The sequence below is a fragment of the Bison bison genome, unplaced genomic scaffold (genome assembly GCF_000754665.1).
Source record: "Bison bison bison isolate TAMUID 2011002044 unplaced genomic scaffold, Bison_UMD1.0 scf7180017864338, whole genome shotgun sequence".
Taxonomy (NCBI): domain Eukaryota; kingdom Metazoa; phylum Chordata; class Mammalia; order Artiodactyla; family Bovidae; genus Bison; species Bison bison.
Window position 1 is genome coordinate 275,555 of NW_011494910.1, and position 6,981 is coordinate 282,535.

Below are 6,981 nucleotides of genomic sequence, written 5' to 3' on the forward strand. Positions count from 1 at the left end.
CTCCATTTCTTCTGAGGGATTCCTGCCGGCAATAGTAGATATAATGGTCATCTGAGTTAAATTCACCCATTCCAGTCCATTTGAGTTCGCTGATTCCTAGAATGTTGACGTTCACTCTTGCCATCTCCTGTTTGACCACTTCCAATTTGCCTTCACTCATGGACCTGACATTCCAGGTTCCTATGCAATATTGCTCTTTACAGCATCAGACCTTGCTTCTATCACCAGTCACATCCACAGCTGGGTATTGCTTTTGCTTTGGCTCCATCCCTTCATTCTTTCTGGAGTTATTTCTCCACTGATCTAAAGTAGCATATTGGGCACCTACTGACCTGGGGAGTTCCTCTTTCAGTATCCTATCATTTTGCCTTTTCACACTCTTCATGGGGTTCTTAAGGCAAGAATACTGAAGTGGTTTGCCATTCCCTTCTCCAGTGGACCACATTTTGTCAGACCTCTCCACCGTGACCTGCCCATCTTGGGTGGCCCCACGGGCATGGCTTAGTTTCATTGAGTTAGACAAGGCTAACTAGTGGTCCTAGTTTGATTAGGTTGATTAGTTTTCTTTGAGTATGGTTTCAGTGTGTCTGCCCTCTGATGCCCTCTTGCAACACCTACCATCTTAGTTGGGTTTCTCTTACCTTGGGCATGGGGTATCTCTTCACAGCTGCTCCAGCAAAGCACAGCCACTGCTCCTTACCTTGGACGAGGGGTATCTCCTCACCACCGCCCCTTCTGACCTTGAACGTGGAATAGCTCCTCTAGGCCCTCCTGCACCAGTGCAGCCACCGCCCCTTTGGAGGTGGGGTTGCTCCTCCCGGCCCCAGCCCCTGGCCTCGGGCATGGGGTAGCTCCTCTTGGCTGCCACCCCTGACCTCGGACGTGGGGTAGCTCCTCTTCGCGATTCCTGAGCTGTTGTTTACACCAATTAGCCTGGCATGGAAAAACAAGTGCTGACTCACAAGACCACAAACAAAAACAATGGGAAGAAATTGTAAGGATAAACATTTTAGATGCCATGCTTCCCAGGACTGACGATAATACATGTGGCTTATATAATAGTATTTGGGAGATAAGGAAATAGATATTTAATTGCATATAAGTTAACTAGAAGGACACGAAAATCTACCAGAATCGAGTAAAAGATGGTCAGTGGTTTATTCACTCCCCCTCACCTCCCAAGGGGACAATAGAAAATATTTGGAGGTATTTTTGGTGTCACAATGCAGGGGCCAGGGGTGAAGGTACTGTTATCTAGTGGACAGAGGCCAGAGAAGCTGCACAGGATAGCTCCCCATAAAAAGAATAATCCAGTCCAAAATATCAATAGTGTCAGAATTGAAAATCTCTGAAAAAAATCACTGATAAAGAACTATGATAGTGAGAAATGGCATGGAAAAATTGCTTTCTGATTGTTACTTAAATATACTTGTGAAAATAGCATGGTGGCTTTTCATAGTATAAAAATTAAATATGTGCTCTGATAATCCAGTAACTCTGCTTCTGAATATTTAATTCAAAAGAATTAAAATGATGATTTAAAAGAGATATTAGCATTCCCTTGTTCATTGCAGAGCTATTCACAATAACAAAGTTTAGAAATAAATTAAATGTCTATGGACCAAAAAGTGGATCAAGAAAATGTGGCATGTACATAAAAATGGCATAAAAAAAGAAAGAAATTATGCAGTAAATTACCACATGGATGACAGTATGCTTAGTGAAATATGTCAGTCACAGAAAGACAAATACTGTATAACTCCACTTATATGTTCATGGAGTCAAAAAGTGGAGTGATAGATGTCAGAGGCAAGAGGAGGGGAAACAGCAAGTTACAAATCAATGGACATAAAATATCAATTAAGCAAGTTAAATGGGTTCTAGACATATACTGTACAAAAATCATATTGGTAGTCAACAATACTGTATTGTACATTTAAAATATCTTAATTTGGTAGGTCTTATGTGAAATGTTCTTACCACAATAAAATAAAAATAAACATTAGTACAATATGATCACTAAAATCTAAATTTTACTTGGATTCCATCAGCTTTTTCCCTTTAATTCCCTCTTTATTTTCTTGGACCCAATCCAGGTACCACATTGTACTGTCATTATGTCTCCCTAATGTCTGATCTGTGACAAATTTTGACTCTTTCTTATTTTTCTTTCCCTTTGGCTTCAATAATTTTAAGGAGTATGGATGAGGTATCCTGTAGAATGCTTGCAGACACGGGTTTTCCTAATAATTTTCTTATAGTAGGATGAGATAATAGACCCTGTGGAAAAATGTCACAGAGGTGAAGTTTCTCATCACATCATTTCAGGGGATAAATTATGCCCACACTGCACCACTGGAGATGCTCACCTTTATCTTTTACTTCAGGTAATGTTGGTCATATTTACTAAACTTGACTGTGAGATTTGAAATGGACTTGAGTTAATAAAAATTATTTCTACTGTGTTAATTTTCCTTATTTAAATTCTATAGTCCTTGGTTTCTACAATGAATATGTGTTATTTCAATAATTCAATAAACAGAAGTAATTAATGAAGTGGATGTGGTGGTGCAATCGAACAGAACAGTTATTTTAAAGGGATCAGTTCATTGTCCAAACTAAATATTTAACTTTGTAAATATCTCTGCTTTAACTCTCAATGAATCATGATGATCTAAATGCTGGACCTTCATACTTCTTCCATATGTTAGAGTAAAATAATGGAGGAACAAGGTTATGCCTGGCATGTTATAGTCCTTAAATTAATATTTAATAATGATTTCATCTATAATTGCATAATTTTTATAACTGTAAAAAAGTATCAGTGTGAGGAAGGGTCTGAGAGAAGTGATTTTTAACCTACAAATGTTCATGTGAAATGCCCCTAACGCTGCTCCAGGTTTTATAGAACACAATAAAGAATTACATCAGAGAATTGTGATTAACTTTAATCATTTCAAGGCTTTAAGAGAATGAGGCAACAGACAGTCTCTAGAGTTTATGCCCCATAGGTTGTGACTTTAGATATAAGACTATATCCATCACTCCCAACCAGGAGAGATTCTACTTTCACCTATCAGCAGGTATCATGGGAAGCTGCTGTGAAACACAGGAGCTCAGCCTGGCACTCTGTGATGACCTAGGAGAAGGCATGGGAGGGAGAGGGAGGCTCAGAAGGGAGGGGGTATATCTGTATGTATCCCATCCAACCAAAATTAAGTTCAAAAATAAGATTCTAAACAAAAATTAATATTATTTTCTAAGAAGGGTATTGGAAAAAAAGTGTGAGGGAAAATTTACCATTTAGACATAGAGAGTCCTTGAGTAATACTGAGTCATTGTGAAAGTTACCAATCTGAACTGTAAAGGAAGAGGAAGTGGACTCAGCCTACAGAGCTTTGTGTGAGAACTGGCTCAGCTGAGCCCTTAAAACAACAGGGCTTCCCTGGTGGAACAGTGGTAAAGAATCTGCTGCCAGTGCAAGAGATGCAAGAGATTCGGGTTTGATCCCTGGTTTAGGAACATCCCTGGAGTAGGAAATGGTAACCCACTTCAGTATTCTTGCCTGGAAAAAATTCCACAGGCAAAGGAGTCTGGCGAGCTACATGCAGTCCATGGGTTCACAAGAGTCTGAAGCAATGGAGTGACTGAACACAAACAAGTGCCTGGAATGGAGAGTTAGAAGAGCTCTGAGAATCTGTGGAAGGTGCATTATCTGGTTTCTACAAACTTTTGAAGGAGTAGTCAAAGTGAAATAAAGACAAATATTTAATAAAAAAAATAAGCAGAGATTAAACAAATGCTAGTGAAAGAAAAGAAAAAGGCACTATTTTTAATTAGGTATGTAAACCAGCCTTGAGAGCAAAAATTAAACAAAATAGAGAAGAAAGATATAGGAAAGATATTAGCTGTCATATTTCCTAAATCCAATGAAACTCACCAGCAATTTAAAAATAACATTTGGGTCACAAAATCCATTGGATGAAATAAAACATTAGTTTAATATTAATTTTCAAGTGGCTTAGACAAATCAGCTATATTTAGAATGTCTAGCTTTGTGATAGATTGTCTTTTGAGGTTGTCTTTTTTAAAATTTATACTCAAATTTATGAGTATAGGAAGATATAGGGATCTTGAGTGTCTCAGTTTTGCCTATGATCTGACATCACTGCTGAGCCATATAAAATCTATTTCTTGAGTTATGGGACTAGAGACAACCTTATCGGAAATGATAGAGAAAAGTCCTGGTATGGTAGGGTCTAAGAGGTGTAGGTCACCAATTGTGCATGCATGTGTGTTGAGTCGCTCAGTTGTGTCCTATTCTTTGTGACTTCATGGACTATATAGCCAACCCGACTCTGTCCACATAATTTTCCACTCAAGGATACTGGAGTGGGTTGCCATTTCCTCCACCAGAGGATCTTCCCAACCCAGGGATTGAACCTGCATCTCTTGCATCTCCTACATTGGCAGGTGGATTCTTTACCACTATCCCTTGAGAAGTAATTGGTCACCAATTAGAGAAATACAATTCTTTTCTATTAGCATTTTCTCATGAAATATAATCACACTGAAATACTACCTTAAATATTACCTATATTACAGGTAATATAGGGACAGAATAAATGTCTTTATTTATGGACATTTCTATGTTAGAATCTTTAGTAGTGTTAGTTACATTTTTCTCAACTTCCTTTCTCATCTCACCTGCTGCTGCCTTCTAGTATAGCTCTCTGATATGTACATTTTCATTGGACAATTTCCCATAGGTTTAAGATCACTAGTTTGTCACAAATTGGAACATGATTATGAATAAATGGAGTATCTTAGTACTAAGACGTTGAACATAGATTCTCTTTTAGACAAATGGAAAATTTCCGGGAGTCTGGATCAAGATTCCAGTCACAGACATGTAAGTCAAGGATCTCTGTCTTCTGCTTTGGCATGTCTTTGATAAAGACATAGACTGTATTATCCTTATTATTTGTTCAGTGTTATTATTCCACAAGCAATGAGGTGGGATTGATAATTAGGGCTCCCTGGGTTGAGAAGAACACTATCTGAAAAAAATTAACTAAGGTTTATTTTGACAATAGATTTACTGAGTCAGAAACAAAAGTAAATATTAAAGTATCATGTGGAATTAACAATAAAGGCACAGATGTAAACTGTTAGAGGGGTCATTCTTAGTGTCACATTGTGAACATGTGATGCAAAGTGTAATTTAAAATTTTCTCACTTCTGCTGCTAGTTTTAGGACTGAAATAATCAGTTATGGTACTAGGCTAGGTTAATCTTTTATGAATTTATAATGTTCAAGAGGACCTAAAAGTGTTATAGAAGGATTTCACTTAAAATAACTCCCAAATCTTTTGATTTCATATTATCTCTAAATGTTGAAATTATAATTCAAACTAAAAAGTTTAATAATGCTACTGTGCTATTTAAATAAAAGTTTAAATGGTTATCTTTTAAAAATTTTAGACATGTAGCAATCGTGAGTAAGAAAGAAACACAGAGAAAGGTTCTAAAAGAGACCCTTTGCTTCCTCTTCCAGCTTTGGAAAGGAATAGTTAACCAAGTGTCTTACATCCTTATTTCCCTTAATATTTTTCTTTCTAGGACTGATTCAGATTCTGACAAACAGAAGCCATGTTTCTAGAGAGAGAAATAAAAGTGGGGCCGTGTTCACTCTCCTGGGCTTCTCCAATTACCCAGAGTTGCAAGTCCCCCTATTCTTGACATCCTTCACCATCTACAGTGTCACTGTGGCAGGAAATCTTGGGGTGATTCTAACCATCAAAATTAACCCCAAACTGCACAGCCCCATGTACTTTTTCCTCAGCCACCTCCCCTTTGTGGATTTCTGTTATTCTTCCATCGTTGTTCCCAAGACCATGGTGAACCTCATGGTAGAAGACAGAACCATTTCAGTTGTAGGCTGTGTAATACAATTCTTTTTCTTTTGTACCATTGTGGTGACTGAGTCCTTTTTATTAGCTGTGATGGCCTAAGACTGCTTCATGGCCATCTGCAACCCTCTGCTCTACATGGTGGCCATGTCCCCAAGACTCTGTGTGATGTTAGTAGTTGGATCTTATGCCTGGGGTGTAGCTTGCTCCTTGACATTCACATGATCTGTTACCAAATTATCATTTTGAGGTTTCAACACAATCATCACTTCTTCTGTGAGTTCTCCTCTCTGCTTTTCCTCTCTTGCTCTGATACTTATTTCAACCAGTTGCTGCTTTTCATTTTTTCCACCTTTAATGAGGTCAGCACACTCTTCATCATTCTCCTGTCTTAGGTGTTTATTGTTGTCACCATCCTCAAGATGCCTTCAGCCTGTGGTCGCTGCAAAGCCTTCTCCACCTGTGCTTCCCACCTTACCACCATCAGCATCTTCCCTGGCACCATCCTATTCCTGTACTCTGTGACCAACTCCACACCCTCCAGGCACACAGTCAAAGTGGCATCTGTGTTTACACGGTGGTCATCCCCATGTTGAATCCCCTGATCTACAGTCTGAGAAATAAGGGTGTCAAGGACACAGTCTCCAAGATCATGAACTGTAAAGTGCTTCTTATTGAGCATTGTATAATAGTAGAGTTATATAGTGTGTCTGCAGAGGTTGGTTTGTAAAGATACATTTAGATTAATGAAGAGTGAATGCTGTAAAATTTGTGAATGCTGGGCTTGGGGAAGGATGGGGAAAAGGGATAGTTAGGGTGTTTGGGATGGATATGAGCACTCTTATACTTAAAATGGATAACCAACAAGGATTTACTGTATAGCACATGGAACTCTTCTCACTGTTATGTGGCAGCCTGGATTGGAGGAGGGTCTGTGGGTGAAAGGATACATGTATATATATGTCTGAGTCCCTTCACTTTCCACCTGAAAGTATCACAACATTGTTAAAAGGCTATATCTGAATATAAAATAAAAAGTTTTTTAAATAGTGTTAAATGCTGTAAATTT

The 6,981-nt window shown here is 38.3% G+C and overlaps 1 pseudogene; it reads left to right on the forward strand.

Annotated features, from left to right (window-relative positions):
• LOC104998847 overlaps positions 1-6,642 on the forward strand; it is a 122,361-nt pseudogene extending 115,719 nt beyond the window's left edge.
• The last annotated feature ends 339 nt before the right edge of the window (positions 6,643-6,981 follow it).